This window comes from Acartia tonsa, chromosome 14, assembly GCF_053477335.1.
Source record: "Acartia tonsa isolate MP-2025a chromosome 14, ASM5347733v1, whole genome shotgun sequence".
Taxonomy (NCBI): Eukaryota; Metazoa; Arthropoda; class Copepoda; order Calanoida; family Acartiidae; genus Acartia; species Acartia tonsa.
The window spans coordinates 17,608,831-17,634,687 of NC_137273.1; the positions used below are offsets into that span (position 1 = coordinate 17,608,831).

Genomic DNA, 25,857 nt, shown 5'->3' on the forward strand with positions numbered 1-25,857 from the left:
TTTTTAATTTGTTTTCTTTTCTAAACATTTCTAAAAGCAAAACATTTTCATTGGGGTTGGACCGGATACTTTTTGTTCGGATACCGGATATCCGGCTGATTTATAATGTCGGACATCCGGTATCTGGCCGGATATCTGGCCAACGTTCGATATCCGGTAAATTACCGAATATCTGGCCAACGTTCGATATCCGGTAAATTACCGAATATCTGACCAGCTAACTGGATATCATGCATTATAAATCAGTCGGATATCCGGTATCCGGATAGTTTCAATATCCGGTATCCGGCCGGTTAATGAAAATGGGCAGATATCCGGCCTAACCGGATATCCGGCCCAACCCTAAGTTCTATATTTAGATTATGTTTGTAAATCATCCCTCACACAATGGATTGCTGTGTAGGGGATTTTGAATTGTTTTTGATGTCATACATATTTAAGATTCCTGTAAAAATAAAGAATAATTATGATTATAATAAAAGTTTAAGAACTCTGTATTCATTAATAGAAAGTCCAAGCACATTTAAAAATTAAATATCACATTTTATGGGAATTCCTAGGACTAATACTATTATTCAGAACGTTTTAAAGAAAGCAATATTGATAATGTATGATTTCCAATTTTACTATGTACTGTACATCTTTTGATTTATGAAAAATTGCTCATGATTTATCAATTTTGAGGATATTGGATAGCATGGGAAGCTATCATCGAATAGGTTAAGGCAAAGCCACTAAAATCCTACATTAAAACAACAAATGGAATGAAAAATACAATTTTGATTAGGACGATAAGAAAACAAGGATATAAAGTATTTGAAGGAGTATAACTGATTATCTGGAGTGGCGGGTACTGTACTCAGGTTCAATCCTTAATAAGCTTGATGTATTTTTTTTATTTGGTAATTTGAAGTAAAAAATAAGAACTTTTATCAACTGTGATGAAATATTTATATTTACAATGAAATTTCATACTAGAGTTAATTAGAAATTTTGTACCTTGAAGTTAGAGGTTAAAAACCTTGCAAAAATTAATGCATGTCCAACCACAAAGATTTTACCTTTTTTCTTGGCATTTTTAAATTTTATTGCAACTACTTTACTTAATTGAGGATTGGCCCCAGGTTAGCTGGTGACCGCCAAGGGGGAGGTCAGGTGTGCGGGCAGGGGTAGTGAGAGAAGGGGTAGGGAGAGGACGAGGAGGTGAAGAAAGTGGTGGCAGAGTAGGGGTGAGTAGCCAGGCCCCCCATGCATCACATCACCAATAGATATAACCCTGGGTAAGTCTTTTTTTCAATAGGTTCTTTGCAAGCACGGAACCCAACCCTCTTATTATTAGTAGCGAAGCTACTCTATAATTCCGAATATCCGTCAGTCTGTCCGGTATTAATGAATTGGGGAATACGTGATTTTCTCGGCTTCTATCCTTTACCCAAAGTTAACCTAACCTGACCTAAAGGAAAAAACATGAAAACTACTAAGGAGGGGGGGGGGGGGATGTTCTGTGCTAGACTTGTAGCTGGAAAGTTTAGGCTGAAAGACCAACAGGATAAACCTACTATAGGATGCTGGAAATATGAAGATACATAATTTTAAGAATTACCCTCCCACTTATTTGATGTAAGTTTAATAATTTTGAGAATATTTGGCCCAAGGGCCTCCTATTCATTATTCCATACTCAAGAATCTTCAGTGTCAATACATTTCAGCAACAAAAATATTTATTGAAAAGAAGACAGAATTGTTCGTGGGTTAGCTTGCTTTTTTAAGCTTCTTTTTTTGGTTTTTTATTTAAATTTTCATGCTACAACTAACAATAAAGTGAAAAAATTTTTTGTCATATGTGAAGTTTCAAATATTATTTTGACTCTGTAAATGTTCAAGTTAGGGCAATAAACGGCTAATTTTCGTTTTATTTGGGGTCCGTGGGAAAAAGTCTGATAATATCGGGTGTAAGGGGTTTATTATTATATTTCCATATACGAGTATATACTGACCCTTGTCCGAGAGGTGTGAAATAGTCCAAAATATAGGGGATATAAAATATTAAAATTCTGTAATATCTCACTACCCTTCTGGACAGAATATAAAATATTTTTTAGCTAAATATCATGTGATTTGCATGATTAGGAATCACGGAACCTTGGCATATTTTCTAGAACTTTCTTGGCTTTTTTTGTAGCTTAACGTTAATTAAAAAATACCGAAATTATAAGAAGCAAAAAGCGGTGCATATTTTCTAACCCTGTCGGGTAATCATTAAAATTTACTTTACCTAACCTAACCTAATCTTCATAAGCTACTGTGAACGTACGATGAAGCCCGCAACTTCGTTTTTCTTTCCATGATCCTAATTTTCTACTAATACTCCATTTGCAAAATATGCGAATTTCCCAAAACTGCTTCTGATAAAAATTGTTTTAATACTTCTTTTTTATATAAAATAAATATGATTGATATTATTTTGTTTTATTATCTTGATTAATAGCTTTACTAGGGTGATAACAGATATAGTTCAAGGAGCTAAAGGTATAAGACAATGAGCGATAAATTGATGTCTATCCCCAATGATGATACACAAAATTACCCCTTCTGTAGATTAGATTTAGCGGTTGAAACGTTTGGACACTCAATTTAATGAAACAACTAATCAAAATTCAATAAAACTCTAAAGTTGTTAAGCCAACGAATAAGAAAACGCTATTATAAAACTTTGGGAACTTGTGTTATTTTTTTGCTAAAATTATTAATCTTCCTTAATAACTATAACTTTCTATTATCACCTTCCGGCTTGTTATTTGGGATGTGTGGAGTGGAAAATTTTTAACAAGGATGACAATATCCATTAATGCAAAACATTAACATAAACGTATAAGTATATTTAGTATAATCAAAATTATAAGTAAGTATTCTGTCCGTCTGTAAAACACGGGCCAAAAGCCTTCATAGCCGACGCCAACATATATCTTTTATTTTAATTAATCCATTTACGGTTTACCCTTTTATACAAATTATAGAAAAGCTTCGCTTAGTTAGAAGGGGAACTTTTATCTATTACCATATGTTTTTGTTATTTCTTGGGGGGGGGGGGGAGGGGGAGAGGTCAAAACTCAAAATCATATATATCAATCGTCATATAGGGGATTTATTTTTTTTTTTGGGGGGGGGGGGGGTTAACTTATAAAGCCTAGGTGTCATGTTATCTTCCCCTTCCCCCACCCTCATTTTGGTCAACCCTTCTTAAATAGGGAAGGGGGGGGGATGGGTCAAAACTCAAAATCATATATATCAATCGTCATATAGGGGATTTTATTTTTTTTTGGGGGGGGGGGGTTAACTTATAAAGCCTAGGTGTCATGTTATCTTCCCCTTCCCCCACCCTCATTTTGGAACTAACAAGGATTTTTTATAACTTCTTCTTCCATAAAAGCGGATATTAACACTTAAAGATTCAGGGCAAAATTGTAAGTTAATTTTTTTGGAAGACTCTAATTAACCGACCCTAATTATAGAAAATTATAGAAAAGCTTTGCTTTTAAAATGCAGTGTAAGTTACAGTAATTAACCGATCCTAATTATAGAAAATTATAGAAAAGCTTTGCTTTTAAAATGCAGTGTAAGTTAAAGTAAGTAAATGAAAGTAAAATTAGTGACAGACGGACGATACGTTATTAAAGAAAAGCTTTTGCAAAAGGATAGATATTGGTATAATATAGGTCATTAATTAAAGAAAAGAAAAGTAGGATGTCTTTATTCATTTATATTACTAAAGAAAGAGTAAAGACTCCCTTGTGTGCGTGCAAGTATTTAAATATAATATGATTTATTGTTATTTGATCTTTGGGTCAGCCACGGTGTTCGTACAAAAATGTTTAAATAAAAAGAAACATATTGAATAGCAATGTTTAAATATAACAAAAAACACAATGATTTACTTTTATTTATGTAGAAAAATAAGACAAAATTTTAAAAACTTGAGTATTTGGTATATTATATAAAGAGCTAATTTTCATTATTGGTGCATCATTGTAAACCCTCCCCCCCCCCCCCAAGCCGCGGGAATTCATTAAGAATAGATAGAATAGGAGGAGAATTATGAATATATATAATATTAAATAAATTTCCTATTTTAATTTTGATAAGACAATGGCTGATAAATTGGTGTAGGCATTTAGGATATTTTCAATTCTAATCAAATAATAATAAGAAAGAATTTTAATGTCTGTGGAAAGCTGTTTATGATAATGAATAGTTATATTATTATATTTAGAGATGAGAGGGGAATTAAATTTATCCTCAAATGTCCTATCCTCCTATCCTATCCCAACGCAACGCCAACCCCTTTCCCTCTATGGTAAAGCGAAATATGATACGGATAAATACTACCCCCCCCCCCCCCCCTACTTTCTTTCATGTGTGTTTACTGTTTTACATTAAAATTAACAGGATGTCTGTTTGTCCGTAGTTGTACTTAAAATATATTAAATGTATAATTAATAGATAAATAGCTAATTTTCATCATTTATGCATCATTGTAAAACAACCCCCCCCCCCTCGCCGGAATTCATTAAGAATATGATATCCTGGACCGGCTTTGTAAAGTCACAGGACACGTATGATATCTATGTTTATAGCCCCCCCCCCCCCCCCAAGGAGTGGAATAAATAAAGTATAGCCGTTTCCTAGTTTAATTTTGATAAGACAATGGCTGATAAATTGGTGTATTAAAGGATGCAAACTTTTTTATTTTAATATCCGTGGAAAATTATGGAAAATGCAGCGGATATTAATTGGTTTCAAAGCCATACTAGAAAAGCTTTTCTTTCATTCAGGGTTCGGCAGCCATAGTCTCTGTGGCTTTTCATATTGAAAAAAAGGCAAACAACAAGTCAAGTCATGACTAACTTTTAAAATCATTGGAAGAAACATTCAAAAACAAGGATGACAACATCCATAAAAGCGAAGCTCTGAAACGGTAGGAACAACGGACATTAACACTTGTATAATGTCAGAACTGAATAATCAGAATGCGAATGTATAAGAGTCAAAGCAAAATTGTAAGTAAAGTTATTGAAAAACTGCTTGATAAAGGATAATGATTATGGACATACTTACATTTTTAGGACTTGATTATAGAGTTGCTTCGCTTATAGCATTGTACTTTGTTGTCCCAGGAATCAGTATACCAAAAATCAGACCAATCGGATAATTAGGTCACATACAAATTTGTTGTAAAAAATGTAAAAAATCAACATGTTTAAAATGAACGTACGGACATTCTGGTAATGATTATAGAGTTGCTACGCTTTCTAACTCGTACCTAACTATTACAGGAATCACCATGCAAAATTTGAAATCTATAGGACAATTCTAACATGCCTAAATTAACGAAAAAAGCTATTTAAAAAAAGTAAAAAAATCAACATGTTTAAAATGGACGTACGGACATTTTGGTAATGATTATAGAGTTGCTACGCTTTCTAAATCGTACCTAACTACTAAAGGAATCACCATGCAAAATTTGAAATCGATAGGACAATTCTAACATGTCTAAATTAACGAAAAAAGCTATCCGTGACGGACGGACGGACGTACGGACGGACGTACGGACGGACGGACGTACGGACGTACGGACGGACGGACCGACCCTAATTATAGAAAAGCTTCGCTTTTAAAAATACACTTAATTAAAGAAAAAAGTTACACTTACATGACAACATACAATGGCCGATAAATGATGAGACACAGTCTTGCCCCATCTGTAGATAAAATTAGAGGTTGAAAAGTTTAGACACTGAACTAAATGAACAAACCAATCAAAATTCAATAAAAGTCCCTAAGATCTAAAGCCAACGAAAACATAATTAACAAGGATGACAACATCCATAAAAGCACTGAAACGGTAGGACAAAAAGACATTAACACTTGTATAGTGTCAGAACTGAATAATCAGAATATAAATGTATAAGAGTCGAAGCAAAATTGAACGGAATAAGGAAAAATAGATTATATTTATTTCAGTACTTACGAGATTTAGTGAATATACATCAAAAATATATTCACCAAACCTTATTCTAATTTAGCGGGTTTTGAAATATTAAAACATATTTTTTAATATTTGTTGACCAGCTGAGAAGGTAACAAGATATTACCCTCTGTTAATATATATTAGTATATTCAGATTTTCAATTTAAATATTCCCCTTCTATGTGTTAGGAAATATACAGAAAGGTGTGAAGTTTGGACTTCCGGGGTACATGGGATATTAAGAAATTTTAATATATTTACGGGAAAATAATATTTACAAAATATTGATAAACAGTAATATTTCACTACGAAATCACCCTAGTTTTGATTTATTTAATATTTTTCAAGAAATATTCAAACTTCAAATATGATTGAATTTTTCTTTGGTTTCTATTAAAGATTTAAAACTGATTTTTTGTAGAAAGACTAATGCGCATACACTATTTTGTCTCGATGAAAATGAATTAGATATCTATACTTCAAAAATATTAAAATTTTGTCTGTTTTTATAATAAAATATTGAGTTATATTGTGTGCTAATATTGGACTAGGTAGGAGGAGGGTAGTCGTATAAAGTTCATTCATTTCCGCAGATATTTTATATTATTAAGTAGGATGAGACACAAAGAAGATAAAGTATAGAATAGAATCCAGAGCTGGATCTTTAAAGTGATCGCGAAGCAATTTTTTCAAATTGCATTTTTATTTACCTTTTCTTATTTTTTAAGTAATTTTCATAGTATAATGCCTTAAAAATTCCACTAAGTTAGAAAGAAATTAATTAAGGATGCAGAGATCCATTTCTCACAAAAATAACACAACAATCTGTGCACTTATAAGACTAGGGAAAAATCACCCTTTTCTTTGCTTACACATAAAAAAAATGAAATTTATACTACAAAAATTTTGTTGTACTACATTTCTTTTGAAATAAATTTTCAAACTTGATTTACAATAAAATATAAAACCTGCGTTAATTTCGTAAAATCAGTTACCAAATATTGATATATCTATGCAGGTACACTTACATATGAAAAATTGTTGAAATCTTCAGAAATTACATCATTTAAGAATAAAATTGGGCAAAAATAGTAAATAGATATTATTTGCTATATATATCCAGCAAAAAATTAAGCAGTCTTGCTAAAGTATTTTCATAAACATAGGCATTTTTGTTTTTCTCTAAATGATCGCAAAAGAGCCATATTTCTATAGATACCTGCCTTTTTTTAAACCCTAGATATCCAAATTTAGTTTTTTATTTAAATTTTTTAAAAGCCTTAAATTCGTATTCCTATAATCATCATACATATTTTTTGACTAAACATTCATTTTAAATGAAAAATTTATATAAAATAAACTATCAGGGCCCATTATTGTAAGGAAATATGTCTGTTTTCAAAAACCGAGTTGGGGATTTGAAATGAAAAGGTCATCAATCAAATAAAATCTGGATAATATATAAGTTGATTTTAATTAATTTTTATCCAGTAATATGACTGTTTCATTCACACAGAGTTGGGTCTTTAAAACAAAAAGGTTGTTAATCATTGAAAATCTTAATAACATAGATCATGCTTTTCAAGGACGTCCAAGCATTTTTATTGGGGGGGGGGGGGGGGAGAATTGAAAATTGCAATTTCTGGGATGCCTACAGCACCACCAAGTTCATTTTGGAGGAAGAAATCTTTATATCATAGAGTTAGTGACGTCTAAGCTTTTTTATTTTAAGGGGGTAAAAAATTAAAAAATTTGGGGATGCCTACCCCTTTATCCTCCACCTCCTAGGACGTCCCTGGTGATATTATGTAAAATCTCGACAAATTGGTTAAACAAGTTTATTAATTTATTGATTTATAATCATACAGATTTTGTTTATAAACCCAACTTATATTAGCCGTTTGTGTTTCCCTCTTTCTTTCTTCGTCCCCTCTCTTACCTGTCATTGTACAAATGGTACCAACGGATTTTGTCAAGTTGAAATATAGAAACCAAACATTTTTGAATATTGTAAAAGTTGCAGTCCCTTCAGTGTATTTTAAGTTGTAAGTTTGGACCAATATAGGACAATTTCAATAACTATAATAAGTAAATAATTGTATTCCCATAACTGAAAAGACATGTTATTTTATTTCCATTTTTGTATATATTAATTACTGACTGGCTTGATTCAATATCTCTTCTGATTGTACATCCATAAATAACAGATTTATATATAAATTTATTAAAAGAATAGAATTTGTGTGCTCTTTATCCTATTCCATGTTTTGAAGAATAAACTTTAATACAGTCAAGTTCTGTGGGGTCCGTACTCTGTATGTGTGTATGTGTGTGTGTGTTTAATTCAACCTGACTGTACTTAAAAAATGCTCCAACCTGTTTTCTCAGCTAATATACTTATAATAAAGTAACAGGATGTTTGTCTGTGTGTTTTTGTGTTTGTGTGTCTGTAAATTTGTACCAAAGGATCTCGCTAACTGCTGAACCGATCAGGTTCTCCTTAACATGGTAGATTCTCATAGGTCCTGGGAAGATTTATAACTATTTTGGGGGAGGGTACCACCACCTTCCTAAGAGAAATCACAAGAAATCAAAAAAAAATTATGGTTCTTGATTTAACAAAGAGCATTCAATGAAACATAAATGTCAAATGCAACATAGACATATTTCAAATATAAAAAAAAAACATTTAAAGTGCCACTAGAGGCCTCTAGGGGCATAGCCACTAGTTAGAGATAAAAAGCTTGGACTTTATCTTAACAATTTTTAATACATGAATGTGTCTTTATACAAAATGAATATAATTAAGTCATATTAATGATATCAAAATATATTCTTATTAATATATTGATTGCTAGATATAAAACAATGCTTTGCTTTTTAAAATGTATTTTAGAAAAGCATTTTCTGAGATAAGCATTTTTTGAGATAGGCGTTAAATAAGATGATACATTATTGATGGTCCCGAGAATAGCTTAATTTTATAGTTTCAATTATAATATTATTAATTGCCTGTATGTATCCTGTTCAATGGTTATATTACATTTTATCATACATATACAAAGCAATTAAATGATTTCAAATGATTTTTAACGTCACATATATAAAGCCATGTAGATATGTAGATATTTATATAAATTTTTAAATAAAGGAAAAAATGAATATCCTGGTACCATTATCTTTACCATATATGGCTTTATTTCTGTGACCATCGGAAGAAAATTTTTAATCTATCCGTAGATAGCAATTTCAACATTTTTTAGTTAGTTTAATAGGGTACGTAACAAAAGCTTTTATTTTACTATAAATTTGCAAGTAAACTTCAAATAAAAGATTGTTATTTGTCGATTTTGATAGGTTTTTAGATATGTATAATTAAACACAAACTACAACGATGTTTTCAAGGGAATAAATTCGTTTTTTTAAAGTTTGATTTATTTTTAAATGGGAAGTATTTAAGACTTAATTCTCAAAATAGTACTCTTAAAAAACATTAATAAGTGACATATATCAGCTTTTTTCCAGCTTCGTGAACACTTTAAATCGTTTCAATGGTGCACCAAATCGGGGTGCGCCGAATTTCAGCCAATCACATTGCGGCATTTCGTAAAATACTGTGCTCTCATTGGTGGAAAGTTGGCTCACCCCGATTTGGCGCACTATTGAAATGATTTAAAGATCCAGCTCAGGTAGAAGATTCTGCCTGGTTAGCCTGAAATAAAATTGGAACTTTTGAAAGACCAAAAAGCAGTTCCCTTTTTATTCGTTTACTAAAAGCCAGGACGACTGGCTTTCAACCACCTTTCTCCAATACACAATGGGTTAAAACTTATATTATGTGCAAAACCATAAACAAAATTATATTAACATGAATTTCGTAAATAAAGTGTAATATTTTTTTGATATAATTTCTTTTATAAAGAATATTATTTCAGTTTTGTCCCAACTGTACAATTTAAGCTTGAGATAATAGTTTTAATGCACAGGCGTAACTTTTCTTCAATTTTCCAAGACATAATATAGGTTTTCAATTCTATACTTTATCTTCTTTGATGAGACACTTTTGTATAGCCACCAGGGCCAGCTCAAGCTTCACGTTCAAGTACATTATTACTTGACCCGCAGTCTCATGGGAGCTAATTTTTATTGCCTAACCCTCACCACGTATGGCAGGTGTCCCAAATCAAGTCACCATAATGAATGACGGTCCACGCAGAGAAGCTTAGGATAAGAGTTGCACAATTTTTATGTAAAAGACTATTAAGTATCTACTCGATCACCCCTCTTACACAACCAAGGGGAAGCTGCGTGATTGTATTGCGTCTGAGAAATTTTAGTTACAAGAGGCTAGGGGGCGATACCGCAAGTATTTTAGTGTCTTTATGCAATTGCGAAATATTAAGCGGGTGTAATATTAAGCGGAGATGAAGGTACACCTAGTTGTACCACTATTGGAAAAGATATTAGAAATGCAAGGAGTAAGGATACACAGCAGGAAAATGCCATTTCTCACGGTCTTAAGCGGTCATACGCAATGTTGGAAGGGTGACGCAAATTTCCAATCTCATTTTTCGCTATTTGATTTACATTTTTCTCTTAAAGAGAAAAGAATATTTAATTCGCTATATGAGAAAGATGAATTTATCTCAAATCGCGAAAACGAAGACCCTTCCAACATTGCGTATGACCGCGTAGGACCGTGAGAAACGGAATTCTAATACTATCCATCGGAAGTAAGACCTCAAGCAGGAGTATAATATCAAAACATACAAAATCACAAGTCTTATGCAGGGATTAAGGGATAAGACATTAGTACAGGTTTTTGCAGGAATTAAGGGATAAGACATTAGTACAAGTCTTATGCAGGGATTAAGAGATAAGACAATAGTACAGGTTTTTTTGCAGGGATTAAGGGATAAGACATTAGTACAAGTCTTTTGCAGGGATGAGGGATAAGACATTAGTACAGGTTTGTGAGGGAATTAAGGGATAAGACATTAGTACAGGTTTTGTGAGGGAATTAAAGGATAAGACATTAGTACAGGTTTTGTGAGGTAATTAAGGGATAAGACATTAGTACAGGTCTTTTGCGGGAATTAAGGGATAAGGCATTAGTACAGGTCTTTTGCAGGGATTAAGGGATAAGACATTAGTACAGGTCTTTTGCAGAGATTAAGGGATAAGACATTGGTACAAGTCTTTTGCAGGGATGAGGGATAAGACATTAGTACAGGTCTTTTGCAGAGATTAAGGGATAAGACATTAGTACAAGTCTTTTGTAGGAATTAGGGGATAAGTCATTAGTACAGGTCTTTTGTAGGGTTAAGGGATAAGACATTAGTACAAGTCTTTTGTAGGGATTAAAGGATAAGTAATTAGTACAGGTGTTTTGTAGGGTTAAGGGATAAGATATTAGTACAGGTCTTTTGCAGGGATTAGGAGATAAGACATTAGTACAGGTCTTTTGCAGGGATTAAGGGTTAAGACATTAGTACAGGTCTTTTGCAGAGATTAAGGGATAAGACATTAGTACAAGTCTTTTGCAGGGATTAAGGGTTAAGACATTAGTACAGGTCTTTTGCAAAGATTAAGGGATAGGACATTAGTACAAGTCTTTTGCAGGGATTAAGGGATAAGACATTAGTACAGGTCTTTTGCAGGGATTAATGAATAAGACAATAGGACAAGTCTTTTGCAAGGATTAAGGGATAAGACAATAGCACAGGTTTTTGCAGGAATTAAGGGATAAGACATTAGTACAGGTCTTTTGCAGGGATTAAGGGATAAGACAATAGCACAGGTTTTGTGCAGGAATAAAGGGATAACACAATGGATAATAAACTAATTTCATCCACCACAAAGTATTCTAAATTAAAATTAATATTTTTGGTAGATTAAAATGCGAGAAATAATTCATTCGAAACCGATTCATATCCTGTGGATAAGAACCGGTCTTCATTCATACGAAAAACTATGTCTAGCATCGTATTATATCCAGTTTTCTACGATTATAAAAATGTACAAACATTAGATTAATACCAGGTTTTTTAGCCCGTGCCTTCGGCATCTCGGGGCTTAAAAAATGGCTTTAATCTTAAAATTGTACATTTTATATTCGCGGACAGCTGTTTATAATATGATGCGAGAAATAACTACACTTTATTAGATTGTTGTAAAACACACAAATGCCTTATTCTATTTTTTGCCAAAATACAGATGGATGGACAGAAGAACACTTAGAATCATAAAGTAGCTTCGCTACTAAAAACTAGACCTATAAATGGGAAGGTGGTATAATCCTAATCCTATTATATAAAGTAGTAAGCGTTTTTTGTCTGTCCCGAAGGATCTCGCTAACCGCTGAACCGATATTGTTCTCCTTTACAGTGAAGCTTCTTATAGGTCCTGGGAAGGTTTAAAACTATTTTTGGAAAGGGTGTCTTCACCCCCCTCCCCCCAAAATATTTTTTTAAACTCTTTCGAAACTCAAATTTAAAATGTGATGAGGTCGACTTTTCCCCCTCCTACCAGTGCCCCTAGAGGCTTCTAGGGGGCGTAGCCGCTAGTATATAAAAAAAGAAAGAAATAATGATGGATCTTTGACATTTTTTTATCATAGAAAAAAATAGGTCAGATAAATAAAGAGCAGGTTTTGCTCACCAAGAAAAAGATTTGTTGTCTCTAACATTCCATGGCGGTTTCCCATCAAAGTTTAGTCGGGTTGGGAGGGGCAACCCATTCTTCTTATTTTTAAATAATGGGGTAGGCAGGTAGTTTTTGTCAGAGCTACATTTCTAGAATTTCTATGACCGACAGACTAACTGAGATGTATGGTAGATACTCCCAAAAATAAGCTGTCTATCTAAAATAACAACCGAGTAAGGGATGCAGCCACTTATACCATTAGCAAAAATACAACCACTGTGTTTTTATTTGTGAGTAGCTACTTTTAATCTGATATGAGAAAAGGAGAAAGAGGGGAGTAAAATAAAGGGGTAGGTATAATGCTACAACATTGAAGTGGATTTATACATATATTTTTGTATATGTAATAGATGTATTAAATATTATGGATAAAGGAGTATAAATTTAATAGATGCATTTTTGCAATGATGTGTCTACTAGATATTTAAAATATTAAGTATTCTAAACCCTAAACGTATCGTATTTCGAGAAAATTTGGAAGGGAATTTAGAGATATGAAAATATTGAAATTGGGGAATATTAATTTACGTGTGCAAGAATTCTATTTCAAAAATAGGATATTTATTCCCCTCTCCGTTCGTTCAAAAATATATCCCTATTTCTATTTTTCTAAATATTCAAATTTCTTAATATTTATTTACGAAGTACTTCGTAAATAAATAGAAGATTTTGAAAAATAATAAATTTTTACGTTTTATATTTCTATTTCGAAATAAATCACGCAATCTTAAATTAAGTATGTTCGTTAAACAATTCCGAAATAAAATTTACTAAATATATTAATTAGACTTTTAGGTTCTTTCTATATATATCATAAAATTATATAAATGATATAAAAATTTAAATTCATTAATGTCCATTAAAACCTTGGAAATGCATAAAATTGCCAAAAATTTTCTTAATTTCAAACAGGATGTCAGAAATGTTTAGGGGTTTAAATAGAGAGTTTGGGAGAGGGAGATAGATAGATAGATACACAAATTTATTTTATTTATTACTATTAGGTCAAGAAATGTGTTAGAGGGTAGTATTGAAATGTATACCCACCTTTATATAATTTTCTCATAGCCACCCCTCCTACCCCTCCCCCCCCCATAATAATAATGACTTTAACTCAAAGTACAAAATATATAAAATCTCCCCCCTCCCCAAACTTCCCCCTACCAGCTGAAGATGTGAAATAAAATGCCCTTTTCCCTTCGCCTCTTCTCCTTAACATTAAAAAATTTTCCCTCTAACCCTCTGAGAGATGTTAAAGCTTAAAACATACACCCCCCACCCTTCTGCGACTAATACCTCATCCCTACCTACAACACACAACCCAAGCTCTGGTTAACACCAGGTTCTTAGAACAATTTTTGATTTAACATCACAGCACGTTTTTGTACTGAGCTCTGGTGTGATTATAAGGAAGTAAATTGTGCATGGAATCAGACATGCTGTGTGTCGGAGCATACAGACCTTATCAACATAGTTTTTATAGATTATTTTAATTTTTAGGGATGTACATCAATTTATCGGCCATTGTCTTATCCCTTTATATCCCTGACACTAATTATGTAAAACTATTCTGATAATAAAGCAACTGGACATTTTTCTGTCTGTCTGTGTGTGCATGTTATAAAGGATCTTGCTAATAACTTAATCAATATTGTTCTCCTTTACAGGTTATCTTTTCATAGGTCCTGGTAAGGTTTATATCTAGTTTAGGGCTAGCCGCTAGTCTTTAATATAAGAAAGATATTTGGTATCTTCAAAATTTCCCTTTTTTGTGAGCCTTTCATAAAAAAAATCAAAAAAGGAAAGAATCGTTGAAAGTATAATAATATTGAAAAATATTTGTTGCTATAGAAAATAAAAAAAAGTGGGAAGGGGGGTAAAAACTTGAGTTTACCAACTTTCCTAGATTCTACTACTTAGATTCAACAATTTTTTATTATTTTAAAAGTAATTTTTACATATATAATTTTGAAAACTAGCATTTAGATTTGCATTATAAAAAGGATATCAGAACACAAACATACATTAAGCACTAATTGGTATAATTAGATAGATAGATATGTATTTCAACATAAGCATACAAAATGATAATATTATTATTACACATATATTACACATATATACATAGTTTTATGCATAGTTTGGTACTTTCATAACCTGGGTTGGCCAGAGAGAGAGAGAGGGGACAATAACATTGTTTATTACATTAGTCCCCAATGATTTATAATAAGGTTTTCTTATTCGTTGGCTTAAACTTTGGGAACTTTAGTGAATTTTGATTGGTTGGTTAATTAAATTGAGTGTTTAAACGTTTCAACTTCTAATTTAAAACTAAAGAAGGGGTAATTTTGTGTATCATTATTGGGGATGAACATCAATTTATTGCTTATTGTCTTATCCCCATAGATTCCTGAATTATACCCATCCTCTTAAAAATATTTTTTTATCCTTTTCAGTTTTGATATCCTGATGCACATTTATAATTCAAACAATTAATTTTATCTTTGGAGGGTGGTGGTACCCTCCCCCAAAATAGTTATAAACTTCCCAGGGCCTATGAGAAGCTACCCTGTAAAGGAGAACCCGATCTGTTCAGCGGTTAGCGAGATCCTTTGGTACCCACAAACAGACAGACAAACTAATACAGACATGCAAGGACATCCTTGGTTTTTTATTTAGAGAGGGTAAAATTATAAATTGAAATAACTGAAATATATTTTAAAAATGTGAATTTAAAACTTTAAATCAAGCCCTCAAGTTTTAAAATCAAGTACTGAAATATATTTTAAAAGCCATCAAGTTTTAAATGAAGCCATGTATGTATCTCCCCTGTGAAAATCATTCACATTAATAATCATTCCCTTTATCATTTTTACAAAAGTAATTTTGTAAAGTTGTATAAATAATAAATATACTATTGAAATATTTAGACAAAATTGTATTTAACAACTTATAAAGCAGACTTTGAAAAAAGTGATAAATTTAGAGAATATAACAATGTGTAATTTCAAGAAAGGAGATAAGACAAAAAAATAAGAATTTATCTTAATTCATCTTATCAAATTATCTAAAAAGTATTTTTTACTGGATAAAACCATGAACAGATTGAGACGCTTCCTAAAAAAGCAAAATTAAACTCAATCTTTAAGATGAAAACACCATAGCAATTAACAGGATGTCAGAAAATTACATTAGGATATCAAACATATGCAAATAATACATCAACCTAGTATGTACTTGACATGTATTAGGGTCCCCCAAACCCTCCCCATTTTTATGTTATAAGGCATGGCTCTATGGTGAAATATACACATTTTTTTTCAAGTTCATTCACGTTCATCATTTATTCTATGTCTTCCCCCATCCAACTAGAAATTATAAAACCCTTTTCTTTTTTAATATGTACCCCCCTCCCCTATTAATCTTTCTTTACCATCCCTTTCTTCTCTCTCTCTCTCTCTCTCTATGTGTTGTGATGTGTATTTGTATTTGTAAGCAGGGATCTAAGGGGATAAGACAATGACTGATATATTAATGTACAACCCCAAAGATAAAACACAAAATTACCCGTTCTGTAGATTTTAATTAATGGTTGAAAATTTGGACACTCAACTTAATGAACCAAACATTTGAAATACAATAAAAGTCCCCAAAAAAGAGAAAGACAGTGAAAGACAAAGAAAGAGAGAAAGAAAAGAGAGAGAGAGAGTTAATAGTTATTTCTCGTATCTTATGATTGTACATTTCTATATTCGTAGAAAGCCGTTTATAATATGATGCTAGACATAGTTTTTTCGTATGGATGAGAACCGGTTCCTATCCACCGGATTCGAATGAATACGAGAAAATTTGTTAAAGTTTATTGATAATCTAAAATGGTGGTTCCAAAATAGTTTGTCTGTTTGTTAGGTTGTCTGTCTGTCATAATATATCTCCCACTCTTTCTCATTTGATTGATTTGAAAAGCTACTTTTATCTTCTTATCCAGATTACAATGTGCAATCACTTCCGTATAGAGTTTCACAGGGATCTAAAGGGATAAGACAATGGCTGATTAATTGATGAACATCCCAAATACCGCACATTTTTCCTTCTGTAGATTAAAATTGTGGATAAAATATTTGAATACTCAACCTAATGAATGTTATTTTAAGACTTTATAAGAAGCTACACTTTTAAGAAGAATCGAATCAGCTATGTGGTTAGTAATATCCTTTCTCGTATTCGAATCCGGTGGATAGGAACCGGTTCTCATCCATACAAAAAAACTATGTCTAGCATCATATTATATCCATGCAGCTTTCTATGAATATAAAAATGTACAATCATAAGATAATGCTTCGGCTTCGGCACCTCAGGGCTAAAAAAACTGGTTTTAATCTTATAATTGTACATTCTATATCCGTGGCAAGCCGTTTATAATACGATGAAATAAATAACTTTTAATTCACAAAGTTCAACAAACACAGATCTTGTTACTTTTATGTAAGGATAGAACAATTGATGATAAAATGATTTTTTTTTAAAAATCTAAAATTTTAGTTTAAAAAAAAAATTTTGGGGGGTGGAGTATTTTAAATTTTTTTTTTTTGGGGGGGGGGGTTGGGGGTGTCCCACCCCCCAAGAAAATAGTTATAAACCTTCCCGGGACCTATGAGAAGCTACCCTGTAAAGGAGAACTTGATCGGTTCAGCAGTTAGCGAGATCCTTCGCTACAAACAAACAAACAAACAGACAAACAGACAGACATCGTTCTACTTTGTATCATAGATTATAATGGACATAAAAAAACACTCTTATTTTTGAAAAGCTAAGCTTTGAAGAATATTTGAAATAAATGATTAGTAAAAATTCCGAGGATTTTTACCCTGGAATTGGCTTTTAAAATACCGTCAAAATACCTATAGACACACACACACACATATTGACGCATATGTGATGCTCTCCTAAACTCTCTCTCTCTCTCTATCTATCTATACCATTAGACACACACACACACATATATTGACTCATATGTGATGATGATCTCTCTCTCCAGATATCTATCTATCTAACGATCAATTTTTTTTATCACTGCCCAAAAATTTCCTTACATTATCTAATATTAATAAAGTAGTAAGCTTTTTTGTCTGTAGCAAAGGATCTTGGTAACCACCGAACCAATTTTCTTTTACAATGAAGCTTCCTATAGGTCTGAGGAAGAGTTGTAGCTATTTTGGGGGAGGTTATGTACACAGTCCCAAGAAACAAATTACCCCTCCATTTCTTTTTCTTTATAAAACTTAAACTGAGAATAAGTTGATTGCTTTCCCTCCCGCCTCTCATCTAAAGTGCCTCTAGAGGCATTGGGTTTTCCTTTACTGGTTAGCTTCTCATGGGTCCTGTTTTAGTATCTTACAAGACAAACATGTCTGTATATTTAATATTTAACTATCTTTTGTCTTTTCTTTGACAACTATTTTTAAAGTTTACATCCTGATCTACTTTTGGAGATATTTAACCTTGTTTTTTTTCAAGCTAGCTTTATTATAAACAAGGATGACAACATCAATTGTGTCTACAATCCCACTTATTTTTTCTAAAAAATAAAAATCAATTGCATTGAGTGCTTTCCTATGAGAGGCGCCATTTAATTTTATGATAAATTGAAAATAAGGTTGGGGTAGGTTTTTCTTTAATACCTAACCCCTGCAGGGCATAATTCTAATCCAGCGGGGCTACAAATATAACTGATATAACCTAACCTAACCAGACTTAAAGTAATGATAATAAACAAAATACAAAAAAGTAGGAGTGTACAATGATGAAAGAGAGGCAAAGTATAAGGTATAGTTTAGACTGTTTTAACAACTAGCAAAAATGAAACTATTGGGGAAATATAGACACACCACACATGAAAAGTGTTTTGGAGAAAATGTCAACTTTAATTATCCCCATAAATATATTTATATCATATATATATCATTACCCCCTACCAATTTACATTTTTACCACCATTTTTACAAATAATCTTGTTGTATGTATTTCTATCAATGATTTTGGATCTAGTCAACCTTGTTTTTATTATTGCATGAAAGGATGGGGGAGGGGAGGGGAGGTCATGTTATAATTATCAAATTACAATATGACGTCTATTTGGGGGGGGGGGATGACATGTATACACGGGTCATTTAATGTGATTTAGATGTACACTTGTACATTTAAATTATGCTTATTTTGATATTCCGACCATAAACACCAAAAATAGAAAGACAGAAGGACATTTCAAAATATAGAGTAGCTTCGAAAGTTTGGAAAGTCAACTCCTAAGTCTAACCCAGAAGAATGAAGGGATAATAAATAAAAGTAAAAGTTTTCCTCCCCCACAATCTACAATACAAAGTAGAATGATGTCTGTCTGTCTGTCCCTTAAGATCTTTGTAACTGCTGGATTCTATACATGTTTTTTTTATTATCTTTGTCTTAAGATGTATTATGTGTTAAACTTATAATTATTAAACTTTAAAAATTGTAATTTACAGAAGGGGTTGTGTATGATCATTGGGGATGTGAATCAATTTATCTGCCATTGTCTTATCCCTTTAGATCTCATATAAAGAATACAGGACTACAGCCCCTCCACCCCCCCCCCCCCCCCATCTAAGGTAATATGATATGAGTTGTCCATCTGAAGTCTATTATTAGGTTTGTTTGTTTTTTTTTTGGGGGGGGGAGGGGGGAGGCTTATGTTCATCATAGCTTAGACATTTTAAAGGCGAGGCTTTTCTATAATTAGGGTTGGTCCTTCCATCCGTCACAAATGGATAGCTTTTTTTGTTAATTTAGGCATGTTTGAGATATCAAGCAGTTTTTTAACAAATTGACTTACAATTTTGCTTCGACTCTTCTGACACTATACAAGTGTTAATATCCGTTTGTCCTACTGTATCAGTGCTTCGCTTTTATGGATCTTGTAATCCTTTCTAAAATTTTCCATGACTGAGTATATACATGTCATACATTTCCCCCCCCCCCCCCATAAAATGGGATTATCATCATCATAAATAATTAATGGGGGGTGGGGGGAAAGAAAGGAAGGGGTTGAACATAGGAATAGTGTGATCAACAGCTCATTGTCCCCTCCCTCCCTGGATATTAATTTTTCCGCCTCTCTTTATGGCTTATAGTCTAAAAGTCAAAATATCTTGCAATAAAAATTAAAAGTAAGAAAAATCAGGGATCTTAAGAGATAAGACAATAGCCAATAAATTGATGTACATCCCCAACAATGATACAAAATATGGTTCTGATATCACAAAAACCAATCAACCAATATTATTTTTTTTTATAATTCATTCTATAAAAATAAAAAACTCATCAATATTTAATTTTTAAAAAAAAATTGTATAAAAAGTAAAAAAAAACACTGAGAAAATATTAGGTGTAGAGGTTTCGTGTTCTTTCTAGACAGCCATATTGGCTATTTTTCCAAATTTTGACGGAACGAAAAAATTTATTGGAAAATATCAGTAAATATTAACTTTCAGGATCGTAAAAATTTAGAAAAGATTTTAATATTTATGTTTCATGTCCAAATTCAACCCTTTCCCTAATTATTATAAACGACTTTGGACAGTTCGAAAATAGGGGGAATATTAAAGAAATATTGACCCGTGAGTTTCAAATTTCCATCGTCAAAGATATATTGAATAGATTTCAAGTAGACATATGTCTGCATTTTTGTCAATATGTAGGTGTATAATTGACAGTAAAATTGTGAATATGACAGTTCAATAACTGTATTTTTGTCATACCCCCAAAAAATGCAGGTGTGAATTTGACAGTAAAACTGTGTTTATGATAGTAAATCACTGTATTTATGACAGTATTATCACAGTATTTGTGCTAGTGGTAAATCTGACATGTATCCCCAAGTAGATCATAATTCCACCATGGACGTCCAAGCTTTTTAGTTTAAGGGGGATAAAATGAGGGATTTAAAAGATGTTAGAGGGATTAATCTTGCTTAATTTAAAGATTTTAAGGGGGTAAAATGAGGGTTTTCAAGTTTGAGGGGGGTTAAACACCCTAACCTATGACGTCTACGAATTTCACCATAACTTTCCTGACAGATGGAAAGTAAAAGTAGGTTTTCTAATAAAAATGTTAAATCATATTTTCTAATTTTGTAACGGGAAGAAAAGTTAAAACCATAATTGTTTTATCTCAAGTATAACAAAAAACCTTTTCTTAACATAAGTAATGTGGAGTTTACCTGTTTGTGTAAGCCTGGTAATACCTCTTCTTATTAATGATACACAAAAAAAGAAATTCTGCTTTTTGTTTCTTGTAGATGATATATTTTTATACAAAATATTAAGATATATCTTTGTAAGAAAATATTTTTCATACCCTTTTTACAATTGCTAGTTTTTGGAACCTTTCAAACAATCTATTCTATCTATCTATCTATCTATCTATCTATCTATCTATCTATCTATCTATCTATCTATCTTTCTATCTATCTATCTATCTATCTATCTATCTATCTATCTATCTATCTATCTATCTATCTATCTATCTATCTATCTATCTATCTATCTATCTATCTATCTATCTATCTATCTATCTATCTATCTATCTATCTATCTATCTATCTATCTATCTATCTATCTATCTATCTATCTATCTATCTATCTATCTATCTATCTATCTATCTATCTATCTATCTATCTATCTATCTATCTATCTATCTATCTATCTATCTATCTATCTATCTATCTATCTATCTATCTATCTATCTATCTATCTATCTATCTATCTATCTATCTATCTATCTATCTATCTATCTATCTATCTATCTATCTAACTATCTATCTATCTATCTATCTATTATAGAAGGAGAGGCCCAGCCGCTAACCTTGCGCTGTCTGCAAAATCATCAGGTAGGACTAGTTTTTTTCTCGTACTCATTCGAATCCGGAGGATAGGAACCGGTTCTCATCCATACGAAAAAACTTTGTCTAGCATCCTATTACAGTTTCCACGGATATCAAAATAAAAATCATGAAATTAATACCAGTTTTGTTAACCCGGGTCTTCGGTCCCTCGCTAACAATGCTGTCTATAATACGATGTGATAAATATCTGTTCTCAAAATTCCTAAGCGTGAAAATTTCTCTTTGGTAGATTAAAGATTCACTTAGATAAAAAAAATAAAAAATAAAAATAGAAAAAATTCTTGTACCACCAAAAAGAGAATATGTGAAAATTGGGAGGGGTGTTATTAATAAATACTCTAACAGCTTTACTCTAATAGTACTTTAAGAGCACTCTAATATCATATACTCTAATACAGTATACATCTTTTTTGTTGGATCTTTGAAGAAAAATGTGTTTTCCTATTTATATAGGTAGGAAAATGGAAATTTTTTGTGTCCAAAATGTTTTACCAATATTTTAAGATCAAGCATTAAGCAAATTCAGGTGTGTGGACAGGTTTTTGACCATTTGATTCATAAAAAGTTTGTGATAATAATAGGCTTGCCCATGAGGGAGGAATGAAAGCTAGGGAGCTGGCTGACTCAGAAAATGGCGTCAAAAAAATTAACCAATGAGAGGCCACTATAAATTTTACAATTGGTCAATAACAGTGTATACTGGCCTCTCATTGGTTAATTTTTTTTACGTCATAATCTGAGTCAGCTACTTTTACTAGCTTCGAGGAATGCCCTAAATAAAAGACAATTTCTTAAGAAAGATAAGGGGAAGGGGGCGTAGAAATTCCATGGAAGAAAAAGAATAAAAAACGTTCGAGCTCGGAGTGGAAGAAGGGGTGTTTTTACCAATACACCTGCAATATTTTTAGTGGGGGGTGTGGGATGAAAAATTAAAGGGAAGGGCTTCAAAATAAAAATAATTTGCACCCCCTTGAAGAAAGCTTTTTTTGTCTGTAGCAAAGAATCTCGCTACCCGCTGGACCGATATGGTTCTTCTTTACAGTGAAGCTTTGTATAGGTCCAGGGAAGGTTTATAATTATTTTGGGTGAGGGTATGTTTACCCTTCAAGGAAAATCGCACCAAGAACTTGTTTTTACTTTTTCTTTCTGCCTATTTCTTTTCTTTATTTCACTTTTCTCTATTTTTTCCTTGTTAATGTTTGTCCCTATTTTTAGTTTATAATTTTAAAAGCTTCATTATTAGTGTACGTAATCACCATTGTTACAATATTTTCTTAAAATAAAAAGGCCAAGGTTTGCTGCTATATTTGTAATTTGATGAAATAGTCAGTAAAAATAAAGGTCATTTGTCCCATGTCAAACTATATGTCCAGAACTAGGGTGCTGTAACATTTGTATTAACTATTTTTGTCCCATGTCAAACTATATGTCCAGAGCTGGGGTGCTGTAACATTAGTATTAACTATATTTGTCCCATGTCAAACTATATGTCCAGAACTGGGGTATTGTTACATTTGTATTAACTATATTTGTCCCATGTCAAACTATATGTCCAGAACTAGGGTGCTGTAACATTTGTATTAACTATATTTGTTCCATGTCAAACTATATGCCCAGAGCTGGGGTGCTGTAACATTTGTATTAACTATATTTGTCCCATGTCAAATTATATGTCCAGAGCTTGGGTGTTGTTGTATTTTTATTAACTATATTTGTCCCATGTCAAACTATATGTCCAGAACTGGGGTGTTGATACATTTGTATTAACTATATTTGTCACATGTCAAACTATATGTCCAGAACTAGGGTGCTGTAACATTTGTATTAACTATATTTGTCCCATGTCAAACTATATGTCCAGAACTAGGGTGCTGTAACATTTGTATTAACTATATTTGTCCCATGTCAAACTATATGTCCAGAGCTGGGGTGCTGTAACATTTGTATTAACTATATTTGTCCCATGTCAAACTATATGTCCAGAACTTGGGTATTGATACATTTGTATTAACTATATTTGTCCCATGTCAAATTATATGTCCAGAGCTTGGGTGTTGTTGTATTTTTATTAACTATATTTGTCCCATGTCAAACTATATGTCCAGAACTGGGGTGTTGATACATTTGTATTAACTATATTTGTCACATGTCAAACTATATGTCCAGAACTAGGGTGCTGTAACATTTGTATTAACTATATTTGTCCCATGTCAAACTATATGTCCAGAGCTGGGGTGCTGTAACATTTGTATTAACTATATTTGTCCCATGTCAAACTATATGTCCAGAGCTTGGGTATTGATACATTTGTATTAACTATATTTGTCCCATGTCAAATTATATGTCCAGAGCTTGGGTGTTGTTGTATTTTTATTAACTATATTTGTCCCATGTCAAACTATATGTCCAGAACTGGGGTGTTGATACATTTGTATTAACTATATTTGTCACATGTCAAACTATATGTCCAGAACTAGGGTGCTGTAACATTTGTATTAACTATATTTGTCCCATGTCAAACTATATGTCCAGAACTAGATTGTTGTTATATTTGTATTAACTATATTTGTCCCATGTCAAACTATATGTCCAGAACTAGGGTGTTGTTATATTTGTATTAACTATATTTGTCCCTTTTAAACTACAAACAATAAAGACTAAGTAAAAAAACACAACAATATGTCCTTGTTCTCAAATAACTATATGTCCAGAGCTGGGGTGCTGTAACATTTGTATTAACTATATTTGTCCCATGTCAAACTATATGTCCAGAACTAGGGTGTTGTTATATTTGTATTAACTATATTTGTCCCTTTTAAACTACAAACAATAAAGACTAAAAAAAAACACAACAATATGTCCTTGTTCTCAAATAATCAATTTTTCTCTTTGCATACTTAATAAGACTTATCTTAATAATTGTTCATGTTCGTTACTCACCTTATGTATTATAAAAGTTTTGTCTCTTTATAATAAAATGAAATGTAGCTGTACCTCGAGAAAGAAATATGATAAAAGAAACAATTTATTACAATTTTCTTGGGAAACAAAGAATTACAAGAATTATACAAAGACGTCTTTACAGATTTTGCTTTATTGCAGTACTCTGGCGGCTTAACACTTTTAATAAGTTTAAAGAGAAAAAGATTTTGTTGGATGGGGTCATTTTTTTCTATGGAGGCGAAATCTTCTGCGAGATAGGTGGTACCCTCCTTCCAAATCGTTATATAACCCCCTTGACCTATGAGATGCTACGTTGTAAAAGAGAACCATATCGGTTCAGCGGTTAGCAAGTTTCTTTGGTACACACAGACTGACAAACATACGTTCTTATTTCTTACAGATTTCAGCTTATATTATAAAATAACTTTTGATTTAATTAAAATGACGGCTTACCTTATAACTTTTATGTACCACGGTTGGACCCTCAGATGTAAAAACTTTATTTTAGTGTTTGGCCAAAATGACTTAGCAATTGTATCTGTAAGTACGTCTAATAACACCCTTTGCTATTTTTAAAATCTTAGAAAAATTTTTTTGCAAGAAAATTGCATAAATTCGCAACCTTTTTCAGAACCACTACATAACTCGAGTTTTAAAACTTTTTATATAAAATCCTTTTTACAAAAAATATCAATAATTACTTAAAATTAAACCTGAAAGAAAAAAAATCTCATTACACGTGTTAATTTGCATGTTTTAGGTCTTTTTTTGAGGAAAGTATAACTTCCACATTTTTGACAATAATATATTTTTTTAACATTTCAAAGTAAAATATAATAAAACTTAAACGATTTTTCTTGAATTATCAGTTGAAAATTTCATCAAACATGCCATTTAAGTGATAAAAATTTAATAAAATCATTTTTTGAATGTTTAGAATTACCAATTTTCTACATTTAAAACAAAATGTTAACAAAATTTAAAAACATTTTAACATATAACTTCAAAAATCAATAACATTTTATAAAAAGATGTTTCAAAAAATAAATCATTAAAAGGTATCAAAATGCATTTGAAATTACCTAAAATTAAAACGAGAACATCTTTTTACACTGTATTCTGTGTAATAGAGTTTAAATGACATGATTAGTGAATGAAATATTTCCTAAACTCATTAAGCCTTTTTGTGACTATATTAAAAATAATTTATTTTGTTTTATATTGTTTTTTTATTCAAATATTT

General features: G+C 31.8%; 1 protein-coding gene across 4 annotated transcripts in view; it reads left to right on the forward strand.

Moving 5' to 3' along the window:
* The first annotated feature begins 785 nt into the window (after positions 1-785).
* LOC145305915 (equilibrative nucleoside transporter 1-like) overlaps positions 786-25,857 on the forward strand; it is an 83,426-nt gene continuing 58,354 nt past the window's right edge. For all 4 annotated transcript variants that reach the window (XM_080147786.1, XM_080147788.1, XM_080147790.1 and 1 more), the window contains exons 1-3: positions 786-863; positions 1,125-1,280; positions 21,610-21,656. The gene's annotated coding sequence lies outside the window, so the exon portion shown is untranslated. The remainder of the gene's footprint in view (positions 864-1,124; positions 1,281-21,609; positions 21,657-25,857) is intronic.